General features: G+C 32.1%; 1 long non-coding RNA gene across 1 annotated transcript; it reads right to left on the reverse strand.

Moving 5' to 3' along the window:
* Positions 1-37: 37 nt before the first annotated feature.
* LOC143235376 (uncharacterized) lies at positions 38-10,473 on the reverse strand. The gene is made up of 3 exons (XR_013019147.1): positions 10,321-10,473; positions 3,203-6,770; positions 38-1,913 (listed from the first exon to the last, which is right to left on the reverse strand). It is a non-coding gene; the product is annotated as an uncharacterized LOC143235376 (long non-coding RNA).
* Positions 10,474-13,001: the final 2,528 nt, after the last annotated feature.

A 13,001-nucleotide genomic window follows, 5' to 3' on the forward strand; every position in this document is an offset into this window, starting at 1 on the left:
AAATTAAGTGTATAAAAAAGCAACCTAGTCTGAATACACTATAATGTTTGTTTATTCATCGACATTAACCAGTAATAGCGTCTTGACCTTCTCACATTTGTATCGGCCAAGTTTTGTAGTCTAATTACAGTTTCTTTGTTTTCCTGGAGTTTCTTTTATCATAATTAGTATGTACAATTAACAGAAATTGATATAAAAGGTTACTAAAATTATGCAGAAAAAAATCTGTATTATTTACAATGTTAAAAAAAGGAGTAATCAATACATTTTTCAAAGCGAAATTGTAATGAGAGTTATAAATATTAAATAGTTTTTGATTAAATGTTATCATTTTCAGAAGTGGTGTACTGGTATGAATCTTAGGTTTTGAGACATTTCGAGTATCTAACTTATTGAGTGTGCTAATCGTAGGTTTACTAATGACATTTTGTGAATACATTCTAGAAGAAAAAAAAGAGAGAAAAAAAGGCCAACGGATATAAATTTTGCTATGTTTTTCTTCAGTATGTTAAAATGGGTGAATTAGACAGATACAAGATATTTTTCTACTTAATAAGATATAATAATATAAAATGCTCATTTATATACATAATAAACTATAGGGCAGAACAACTTTGTTAGTTATAAAAGACGGATTAAAGGATGTAGTGTATATTAAACCTCTTTTGGAACCACACATTTATCTTTTCATTTCAAACACAAAACATAAGAAAAATGTATATGTATATAAAATCAAAACACTTTTTAAAATTCGCAAAAATCTCAGATAACCGTTTTCAGTGGGCATGCTCGATAGAGTTGGCATTGAGTATTGATGACTAGTTGCCTTCCCTCTAGTCTTACACTGCTAAATTAGGGACGACTAGCGCAGATAACTCTCGTATGGCTTTGCAAGAAATTCAAAACAAACCACACATATCCTCCACGTCTTTTTTTTTTCTCCGCTACTTTTGATGTAAGGCCTAAAGAATTATACGCTGAGAGAATATGTTGCACATATTATATTATTCATTGAGCTTTTGCAAATAAAAAATTCCTGTATATAAGTAAATTACTTAATGTTTAGGTTGCCGTTTACTAATTCATGTCTCCCCTGGTTCAACGGAAAGTATAAGGATTTACAACGCTAAAATCAGAGGTTCGATTCCCCTCAGTGGACTCGAGAGATAACCCAATGTGGCTTTGCTCTGACTGTCGTGCTTTTATATGGGGCTTAATGTGTATATTCATATAAAGTAGTGTCAAGTTATTAAATTATCAATACAATTTCTCTGATTTTTATTTCTTTGTATTTATTTAGCACCTTTTTTGTATTCATTATAGAATAATTTAATAATTTTATCTAAGATTTCTTTATTAAATGCATTAACTATTAATTCTTGTATCATTATTTCAACATTATTAATAAACTATTGTAATTTATTACAAATTTTAAAATATCTGAATAACTGCGAAGTTATAATATTTATAATAAATGGGTATGGTGCATTACTATTTAAGGAAGGTAAACCATAAATTGGAAAGTCAAAATCTTTTCTTTTGTCAAAAAATTTATATTGATATCTATTTTTATCAATTACTTTAATTTCTAAATCTAAATAATGGGTATTGAAGTATTTTCAATTTCTTATTCTGCTGAATAAATGGTGTCAATAATATTATATATTTCAGAATTATTTTAGTTAATTAAATCATCTATATATCTGTTTTGTTTTGGGATAATAAGTAAGGTTATAATAAAAAATATATATATACACGTACACACACACACACACATAATAAGTCAATAAACAAATGCAATAGAGTGTTTAACGTCCCCCGCTAGTATAGCGCTAAATCTACGGATTTATAATGCGAAAATCATGGATTCGATTCCTCTCGGAGTAGTCAGCAGATATCCCGATGTGGCTTTGCTAAAAGAAAAGACACACGCACATTGTTATATAATTATATAGTTTCAAAAATTATAACAATATATAACACAATCAATGTAAATAACCTAATGATTATTAAATTAAAAAGCACAACGAAGTTCTTGAACAGAATTATCTTCTTGGATTAACGCAGTCCGTAATCACATGACTGAGGTTTCTTTAATGACAGCTGGGATAGATTTCTGATTAAGTTTTCTGACCATTTTATATGTATGACAAGTTTCACAAAACTGAGAAATATCTTGCCTAATTTTTGGCCAAAAGAAATTACTCAATTTTGTCACGTCTTGTTGACACCTAAGTGACCTCCCATAGGTGTTTCATGCAGCTCTTAACATTTCATGATGATATGCTTTGGGAACAACTATTTGATAAACAGCCCAGTCCTCTGAAGTAGTTAAGGATGTATTTAACATCGTTAAAAAGAGGTGTAACTGTTTGTGACCTTCATGTAATATCTCATAAGCATGAATGTTGTTAATGTTAAAAGATTACCATCCAGTATCTTCTAACAATTTTGTTCAACAGATTGACATCTGTCTTCAAAAAACTGCTTGTTGAATAACAAGATAAAGTCTTAATAGAATCAACTCTGGAAATTTAATCTGTCAATTACAAATTTTCTACAGTTTTCACCAACAAACATTTAAGCACCACAATGCTGAGAAAAAAGCATGACTAATGGATCATACGTTTCAGCTTGTTAATAGAACATTAGGAAGTTTAAAGAATGACATAACTCCCAGACCAGGTACTTCCCCTATTGTTTATAAGGTTAACGATTAGATATGTGAACCACTTTGACAAATACTAGAAGATAAGAAGTTGATTAATGTTAATTGTAATTTCAATGAAATAGGTAAACATTGTCCAAGCAATTATAGGCCTTTTAGTCTCACAACAGTGGATAGAGAAGTTTTTGATTTTAGAAAAACAAAACAAAAAAGGTTTGTAAATTTATCGAATAAAGTTCAACACTTTGTTAGATAGTTTACAATGATTTCCCTAGAGAAAAATATTACCTTACTAATATTTTAACCTTGCTAAAAAAGTTACAGCTTATATTGATGAGGGAGAGAAAGTAGATTTGATGTATCTTAATATTCAGAAAGCATTAGACAGTGTACCACATAAAAACATTCATCTCTATAAGTGTGAAAGAAATGGTTGATTGATAGGAGTGACCTACAGCAATATAATAAGCCATTTTGATTGCATACTCTTGTTTAATAACTCACTGTTACTTTTTCCACACATAAATCTCTTACCATTTCCAAAATCCTCAATCCTTGTTTGGCCAGCTCTCACATCACATGGTTCTACTAATCTTTCTACTTTCTGACCATATCGACATGTGAAGTAGTAGGTTTCTCGACTGCAACATCTCAATGTCTTCCTCAGATAATTCTATAGCTAATTCTCAGTCCAAAGATATCCTGCTTCTAAAAACATCTTGACTCGATTTAATATTCTTCAACTGTCACTGTCTTAACATCTGAGTATCATTCTTGGATGTTTCTTCCTCTTATTGACTGATACCATGCATCAGTAAAAAGTAATGTTTGTTTTTTTTCCAACCACAGCTTTTGAAAACATTTAGATTTTGTATAAAATAACTATTTGCTGTATTACATAAACCAAGTTGTATTCATTTTTATTCTTTGTTCCTTTTTTCTTTTCCAGTTTAACCTTGTTAAAATTTGCAGCTCTTAAATGATGTAAGGATATTTATGACTATTTAATGTAATCATTTCAATAAAAAAAATGTTGGTTGTTTAAAACACTGTGAAGTATTTATAAATCATTACAAAAACATGTACCCATGTTTCAAGACCTCTCCATCAATATCTAATGGTGTCAGAAGGTGATGTGGATTTATATGGTAATAATTATAATAGGTTGTTCAAAAGATAATGGATTTTAAATTTGAACTTTAAAACAAGTAATCAAATCAGGAACCTTGTGAATCTACACGTTTTTAAAAACAAGATTTTTTATGTCATGATGATAAAACTCTAAAATCCTAGAAATCAAAAATTCTTTAAAGCCATTCTGTGTTGTTGAATCTCTTGTCCTGTAAAAACTGATCCAAATGCTTGAAAAAGTGGTAGCTTGTAGGAGACAGGTCTGGGAAGAAGGAAGATAAGCAATGTTTTGTAGCCCAATTAATTGAGCTTATGGTGATTCATTTAAGCAAGATGTGGCCTAACATTATTATAAAGCAAGATTGGTCCTCTTCAACTGAATAATGCTGGCATTTTTTCATGCAACTTTCTATGCATTTCTTCCAATTTTTGACAGTAAAACCATGCAGTGATATTCTGGCCCTGGATAAGCAAGCTGTAATGGATAATACCAGCTGCAGACTGTCATACAGTGGCCATAATCTTCTCATGGTGCATCTTTGGCTTTGGGAAGTGTTTTGTAGCCTTGTCATGGTTGAGCCATTGTGCAGATTGTTTTATGTTGTGGTAAAGAATCCACTTTTTGTTGAACAAATGGCATATTTCTGATTTTCACCAAGTTTTTGTGGAACCCACTTGTTGAGCTTTTTCACTTTTCCAATTTGCTCGAGATGATCCAATATGGTAGAAATGCCAACACCCAATTCTTGTACCATTTCTTGAACAGTTTGGCATGTATTTCTTTTGACTCATGCTCTCATTTGGTCATTTTCAACAGCTGAAGGATGTCCTCTACCCTCCTCATCTTCAAGACTCACATCACCATTATGAAACTTTTAGAACCAACACTGTCCTGCACATTTGGAGTTGATTCCTTTACCTCATGCTTGGTTGATGTTACAATCTGTTTGTGATACATTATGACTAAGTTTGAAATCATGCAAAAAAGTTATCCATAAAGTTATCATTAATTATTAGGGTCTGAAATATTGGAAATATAGTTTTAGAAAAGAATAAAAGAAAGCTTTAGTTTATATTAATGGTATAAATATGAAGTCTTAAAAAAATGACACATTCTTTATAGATATGAATGACTAACATTTTAATATAAAAAAACTGCCATTATTTTTTGAACAACCTGATATAATGACAAACTGGTTTTATTTTTAAAAGTAGATATCACTAATACAGATGAAAACAGCAAGCATCAAACTGTTCAAGTTTTGCTAATTCTTGCAATAAAATATCAACTTTCTTGTAGCCAGTAAAATACATACTGGTTTAAAATACCGTCACTTATAAATGTATTAAATTTAAGCACATGAATGGAAAAGTTTTGTGAAATAAAAAACAAATGGAAGGAAACAAATGTCTTTTGATGTGTTAAACATAGTGTATAGGTGTTATTTGCAAATTATTAATAATTTAATGTCTGACACACAGGAAATGTAAACATTTCCTAACAAACACCATGTTTGTGAAAAACAATTTAGACTTTACAAATGAAAATGTGGATAGAAAGAAACTATGCAAATCAAGTGTATAGTATTTGTAAAATTAATGAACTAAAAAACATTGGTAGAGCTACATATATTTCATGAAATTTGTGATTATATCTTTTGGTTCAACAGATTATACATCACTACCCACAGATTGTCTTGAAGGCAAGTGGTACTGTAACTTAAAATTACCATACAGTTTAAAGATAAAGTGATAGAAAGTGTCAAAATTGTGATCTACCAAAATTTTCAGATATGGGTCCTCACAGTTTGGGTAAACTCTACAATCACTACTGTACTAATATCATGGTATTTCTTATGATCAGAGGACAGCAGCTCTCTACAATCTGGTAAGAATAAGTTCAGCATGTATTGCACAATCTTACACACTGTTGTTAGGTCAATTCCAATCATTGCATAGCCACAGAGGTCAACATGAACTGTGTCAACACTGTGGATGTAGCATTATTCACCTGTAGTACTATATGAACATTTACCTTCATTGTTATTCTGAATGTGTCCTGTTCATTCCTAGCACTTGATAATGGCCAACAACATTTGTGGCTGGCATGACAGTGTGAATTCCATTCACTGTACATAATTGCCCACAAGAGAAGAACCATAACCAATTTTCATAATAGGCCACAAAAGTGGCACAATGTGTAATTCTTATCAACTTCCTCTGTGCTATTTATACTCCAGCTCATGATAATTTACACATTTATTCAGTACTAACCATAAACCAGTGTCAAGAATTCCTAGTGTTTTTTGTTATAAACTAAAACTACACAAGATTTACTTTCTGAACTCCCATAGCATACAGTATGAGGTTTAGAAAAGTCACCTCACTAAACTGTCTCTATAGACTATTAACATGATATTAAACATCTGTAAGATGAGATAACTCAAAATGTTAGAAAACAAAAATTTCAATTTGTTTAAAATAAAATTAGTAAATTAACAAAAATCACAGACAAAAGCCCTTGTATACAGATTTATTACCATGTTTTTCTCTTCCATGTTATGATTGTCTACACTCAGATAATGAAATTTAACTGTATTCCAAATATTCCATGTGTAGTTATTAATAACTACATCTCTCCACTTCATGCCATGGTTGTTTACACCATGATAATCAAGTTCCACTGTATTCCAAATATTCCATGTCTTTTTATTAATAAGCATGTATTTTCTCTTGATACTGTGATTGTTTACAGCTAGATAATCAAGCTTCACTGTATTCCAAATATTCCTTGCATTTCTATAAAAATGCTTATTCCACCACTTCATGGCACAGCAACTGACAAACAGATATTCAAGGGTTTCTGGCAATACATGTCTTTGATCCCATTTGTGAATATTTACTGTCATTATTTTGTGTGTGAATGAAGAATTTTGATGGATCTCCATCAGGATGACATCACAGCAGATTCCTGAAAGAAAAAATAGAAGTTTGGCATTAATCACATACAAATCCATTTTTGAAAGAGCAAAAACAAACCATACCAGGTACAGAAAGTAAAAACAATTAAACAGTTTGAAAGTAAAAATATACTTATTGAACATGGCAATCAAAATCACATAAATCCTATGTTATTTTCTGGCTTTTATCTACAAGTATAAAATAATGAATAGGTACTTTAAAAGAAATATGTCCTGCCTGGAGCTTGAACCTCAGGACACCAACTCATGTCAGTGGTCTGCTGTAGCTGCCATTATGTCAGTGATATCCAATACATGAATATAAACTGAATGAGAATTAGCATTTTAAATTAAGTTTCAGAAAATTGCTTCACAGTGGAAAAAAAAGGTTTGACAGGACAAAGTAAATTATTTAGTTAATACTCAAACTGTCAACTTTTTATATTTACCATTAAAAGGAGGTATATATATTCCATCATAAATGAATTTTTTTGTTTTATCCATTTTAATAACCCTATGTGTAAAAAAAAGTAAAAATATTTGGGTAAAGTCACTCTTCATCCAAGTGAAATACATCACTGACTTTAGAAGTAACTAGTGAAATTGATTACAATACTGATGTTTCTTTTGCTTGATTTGTATCTTAAAAACCTTTAACATAAATAGTTTAAAAAAAAGATAATTTTAGAATTAAAATGTTTTGAAGTTTTGTACAACATTATCTTTGGAAAAAAGAAAAATAAATGAGGCATCCTACTACCAAGAAAACATGTTAAAAGCTCAATTATACTCTTGAGATGTTTGAACTTCAGACTTCATGTCCAATGTCAATAATTTAAAGGTGTTAAGCACTGTGTATAATTTTAATATAACAGTGCAGCTCAGAGGAATTAAGTTTATCATTGTGGAGTTTCCTTGACAAGGTAAACACAATTCAATATAAAGGTCACCAAATGTAAGATTTCTGTAATGCTCTGAACATTTATATGATCTAACAGCTGTAAACTGATTACTTGAGACAGATCTAATGGATAGATATTTTCTTAAAACAGTGGGCATAAATGTCATTTTAAATAATTTAATAAAACTTTGTTGCAGATCATGCAAGTTGCAGGAAATAACACATCTGTTGAAAGATAAGCTTCTAGAATCTAAGAAGGACATAATATGCTTAATAAGATCAAGGAAAGTGTGCAGAACTAAGATATTGAGAGGTTGGTTTGTGAAGAAGGAATGATTTGGAGAGCACAGAAAGAATGATTAGAAATAAGAAAAGAATTATAGCTTTATATTAATTATTAGTGTGTATGCCAGAAGTGACATATAATAAGTTAATGACAAAGTATATATTATTTCCTTGTTAATATGTTGGAAACTTCATGGATGATGAATTTAGAAGATCACGTCCAGAGGAAGGCCCTGATGGTAAACTTCCTCTATGCTACCAGATCTATGCAAAGAAGTGGAGAGGATTTGTTTGTTTTTTTAAAACAAAAACATAATGGGATATCTGCTGTGTCCATTGCAGAGAACTAAATCCATGATTTTATCACAATAAGTTTATAAACTTGTGTCCTTCTGGGGGTGGAGAGGAGAGGGAGATGATAGTTATTTAACACACAGATCCCCGGCTCTTATCATTGTTCTTGGGCAGTCGCAAAAATCCCTCTTTCCCTTGTCTTCAATAACAGTGAATGACATGTTTAAGCACTTCGGCATGAAATGGAAGTTTTAGGCTAATAAAGCTGTCAGGTCCTGTGCACTAGTATTATCATATTTATAAACTTTACATCAGTTGATATTTTATTCAGTTCTCTTCCATAAAATATCATGTTACATTTCACATCATCTAAAATATACTTGAAAAGTAAACAAAAAGGCAGCACTTATCATTTAAATATTTATGAAGCCCTACACTGCCTTAAAGAAATTGCATTCAACACATCTTCATGCAACACATTCCAAATATTAACTGCCCTGTTAAAATAAATCACTCTTACTCAAATATGGCTTTTATTCTGCCAAATCTTATATGCATTCCCTACTCCAAATATTATGACCAATTATAAGAAAAAAAATATGATGCATCAACATTAATAACTTCCTTAACAATCTTGAACACCTCAATCAGATCCTCGCTATCTATTTTTTTATTTTTAAGTAAAAACAATATTAGGGATCTCAAATTTTAGAATTATAGTCTTTATGGATGACACCACCACATAAAAATCTGTTTTTACTAACACAAAACATTATTTTCTGTAAGTGTTGAATAATTCTTTGATGAAAGGTAAAAAGTTCCACCTTTGATCAATGTGCATGTTTTCTTAAACCCTAATTTCTTTGTTGTAAGTTATACTGGAGTTTCTTTTAATGCATAAATAAAGAAACTTGTTCAAAAATTAAAATCAAAGTTTCTTTTGTTTTAGGTTTAGCCATTAATATTCAATTTTAAACTCAATAGAAATGCAGAGAATAATGAGTATATATCAGTTTTCAGTTTCTGATGATGTTACAATGTTTATTTACATATTGTTTAATGTATCTTAAAACAGTGCCTGCTAGTTGAAAAAACCTTAATCCCACGTTTTTACTTTTTGCACAATCAATAAACTCAGTGTAGTTTACACCATAATAATTGCTGCTCATGTAATTTGATAAGTAGCTTTTGAATCACCTTGTAAACTGTACTCTATCAGAAGGGCTGTTGATCCATGATATTTGGAGAGACACGCAATTTACTTTGGATACTTAAGATATAGTAGGGTTAACACACAGTTCTATATTATTCTTTATTTGCAATCTTAGTTCAAAGAATGAAGCAATTTGCCAGCTCTGCAGTTTTCCTGCAGAATTGAGCTACTGGGAAAAAGCCAGCCACAGATTATAACATTTTACACCAGATTTAATGTTTGTTTTTAATATAGGTAAGTAACACAGTCACAATATAATTTTGAAATATTATCCATGAATACATCTTTTGCAGAAACCCTGCTGCAGATAAACATTAAAACCCTGAACGACGTCCCAATCATTACGAAGTCGTATTGTCCAGGACCAAATTCCAACTGCACATATGCAGAAACGTTAAGGCTTCTGTAGTGTTATTATTAATCAGTGTTAGTGATGTCGAGAAAACCCTCTTGTAGAGAAATATATATGTAAAAACGACTCGTTTCGGTTGAGAAAATGTTTTTACGTAGAGGAGTGAAAAAAATTTTCTTAACCCAAACGAGCCGTTTTTACATATATAATCAGTGTTAGTTTCACCATTAGTTTTTTCTGGATCTTTTCATTTGAATTTCATCCCTTTTTGTCCATATAAAGCTTAGTGTCAGTTACAAGAATCTACCAATAATTGCGTTAAATGATTTTCACTCAACTATGCTATAGTTTAATAGTTGTTCTTGTCCTAATTACTGCCCGAACTTCAGGCTGAAGAATAAAGTGATACTAATTGATAGTTAGGCCTAATCCTAGAAATAATAATTATATCTCAATTCTCAACTAATAGTAATCAGGCTTAACAGTTCAGACTGACAGTAGTATTAGAACATTTACCTTTTGTGGAAAATAATAAAGTCAGCTTGGATATTGCATATATAATGTTTCTCTCACTTCAACAGGAACAAAAACATTTACGTTAACTGGCAAAAGTGTTCCCGCTTTCACTCACTGCCGCAACTAAAACGTGGCGTCAGCTGTAAATATTAACATCTAAAATGAAAATAATAATGCTCGAAACGTGTTTTACCTTTCTTGTGTTATTTTTTAATTATGTGGTGAAACTCAAGTAAAGTCCAGTCCACACAATTATAACAAATTACTTTATTTCTTTGATAACGTTTGTTACAAGCTATGTTCGTTTTGATGCAATTTGTTACTTTAACTTTCAGACCCCTGCTGAGACAGCGGTAAGTCTCAACTTACGGATTGACAACGCTAAAATCAAGGATTCGAATCTCCTCGGTGGACACAGCAGATAGCCCAATGTGGCATCAGAAGCAATGATTTCGTCAATTTTCTGTTTAGAGGTTTTTCTACTTTTTTGAGCATATCAAATGCCTTGATGGCCATTTTTATTAGTTTTTCAGCTCTTGCTAAATTATATTTATGGTTTGGAGGGCATTAGAAGGTAAAGAAATTTTTTGTAGTGCATCTATCATTATTGCTAAATACTCTAGGAAGAATGTGTTGCAAAGATGGCTAGTCATACCTAAATATTTTTCTCAGTAGAAAAATATTCGTATAATGCTGAATAAGCACGCCATACAGCAAGTGTTGATCTCAGGCTGCAAGCAGCCCATTTTGGTCCCACAACCTTACCAGCCTTCAGAAATTCTAGTCCAATTTCTTCTGAAATGTTGAAAAGTTCCATTTCTTTTTCGTTTGATTGGTGATAGATCGTGTAGATTTTACCTATGAACACTTTAAAGTGATTCTCTTGTTTTATATCAGTGACAAGTGAGAAGTGAAAGATACTTCTCATAGCATTACAATTTAGTTTGTACTTGTACTGGTATTAGAAAAGAGGTCGTATACAGCTAACAGCTTAAAACTGCATTGAATATGTTTCAATTGCATGTTTTCTTTTAGCTTATCTCCCCAGTGGCTCAGCGGTATGTCTGCGGACTTGCAACGCTAAAAACCGTTGCCTTCCCTCTTGTCTTACACTGCTAAATTAGGGACGGCTCGGTGCAGTGGGCTAACAACCTACTCACTTAAATACTTGTTGAAGAATCCGCAAGCGATTGCGGCCCTATGTTCCTAGCTGGAATTTAATGGTGATAACTAACTAAATAATATATATATATATATATATATATATATATGCATTATTATTTCACGAACCAATAATGAATGTGATACATTACAATTATTATTTTTAATCATAAAAAGGAAGTCATTTGATTAACAAGTATAAACACGTGTATCTAAAATTGTTTTGGAATTAACCAAATACTATCCAAGGAACTATCTGTGTTCTGCCCATCACGGCGGTGCTGGGAAAGGGGGCGTGTGTCTAATACAACAGTTAATTGTTGGTTTTGAATTTTGTGCAAAGCTACACGAAGGTATTCTAATATAGCCGTCCCTAATTTAGCACTGTAAGACTAGACAGAGGTAAGGGAACTAGTCATCACCACCTATCGCCAACTCTTGAGGTACTCTTTTACCAAGGAATAGTGGGATTAACCGTAGAGTGTCCCGGCATGGACAAGCGTGTTAAGGCGTGCGACTCGTAATCTGAGGGTCGCGGGTTCGCATCCTGGTCGCGCCAAACATGCTCGCCCTTTCAGCCGTGGGGGCGTTATAATGTGACGGTTAATCCCACTATTCGTTGATAAAAGAGTAGTCCAAGCGTTGGCGGTGGGTGGTGATGACTAGCTGCCTTCCCTCTAGTCTTACACTGCTAAATTAGGGACGGCTAGCACAGATAGCTCTCGAGTAGCTTTGTGCGAAATTCAAAAACAAACAAACAAACAATTAGCCCTAGCTTTATAACGCTACCACAGCTGAAAGGGCGAGGATGTTTAGTGTGACAGGGACTCGATCCACGATCTTCAGATAACCACCTGGCCATGCCGAGCCTAACATAATAGTAATAAAGACATATCCACCTTAGATAGCACCAAAAGTAAGCATACGTGTTTAAGATAACATTAGTACTGAACAAATGTAGCAAACAGAACTTTAAACAGATAAAACTATCAGGCTGTTGCATGTGAAATGTCGGATTTTAAGTAAAAGTATCAAGCAAGTACATCTCTGTTGTTTAATTTATTTGATTAAAATAAGCTCCTTTAGTCTCAAAACGCTTCTGTCAATGAGTTGGAAGTTTATAAAGGCCATCGTTAAAGAATTAGACATCTTTTAATGCAAAGAAGTCTTCGATGACGCTTTCATTTGACTTTTGGTTTGCAAACGATTCCCCTCTTTAAATTGTGCCCAAATGTTTAAAAAAGTTATAATCTGTAGAGGAAATATCAAGTTAATAAGGTGGATGAGGTCAAGTTTTATATTAAGTTTGCTTAGCTTTTGGACATTGACGCGTGAAACATAAGGTCCAACATTGTTATGCATTAAAGTAATCACAAAAACATCCAGCAATAGTCAATCACAATGGACCCATACTGTTTCATAACAATGCTCGACATCAGATGTGATCCATTATGCATTCTTAAACGAAGAAACAATGGATCACATCTCCTGACGACCACCAAATACTGATCAGAAGCTTC

This window comes from Tachypleus tridentatus, chromosome 12, assembly GCF_004210375.1.
Source record: "Tachypleus tridentatus isolate NWPU-2018 chromosome 12, ASM421037v1, whole genome shotgun sequence".
Lineage (NCBI taxonomy): Eukaryota > Metazoa > Arthropoda > Merostomata > Xiphosura > Limulidae > Tachypleus > Tachypleus tridentatus.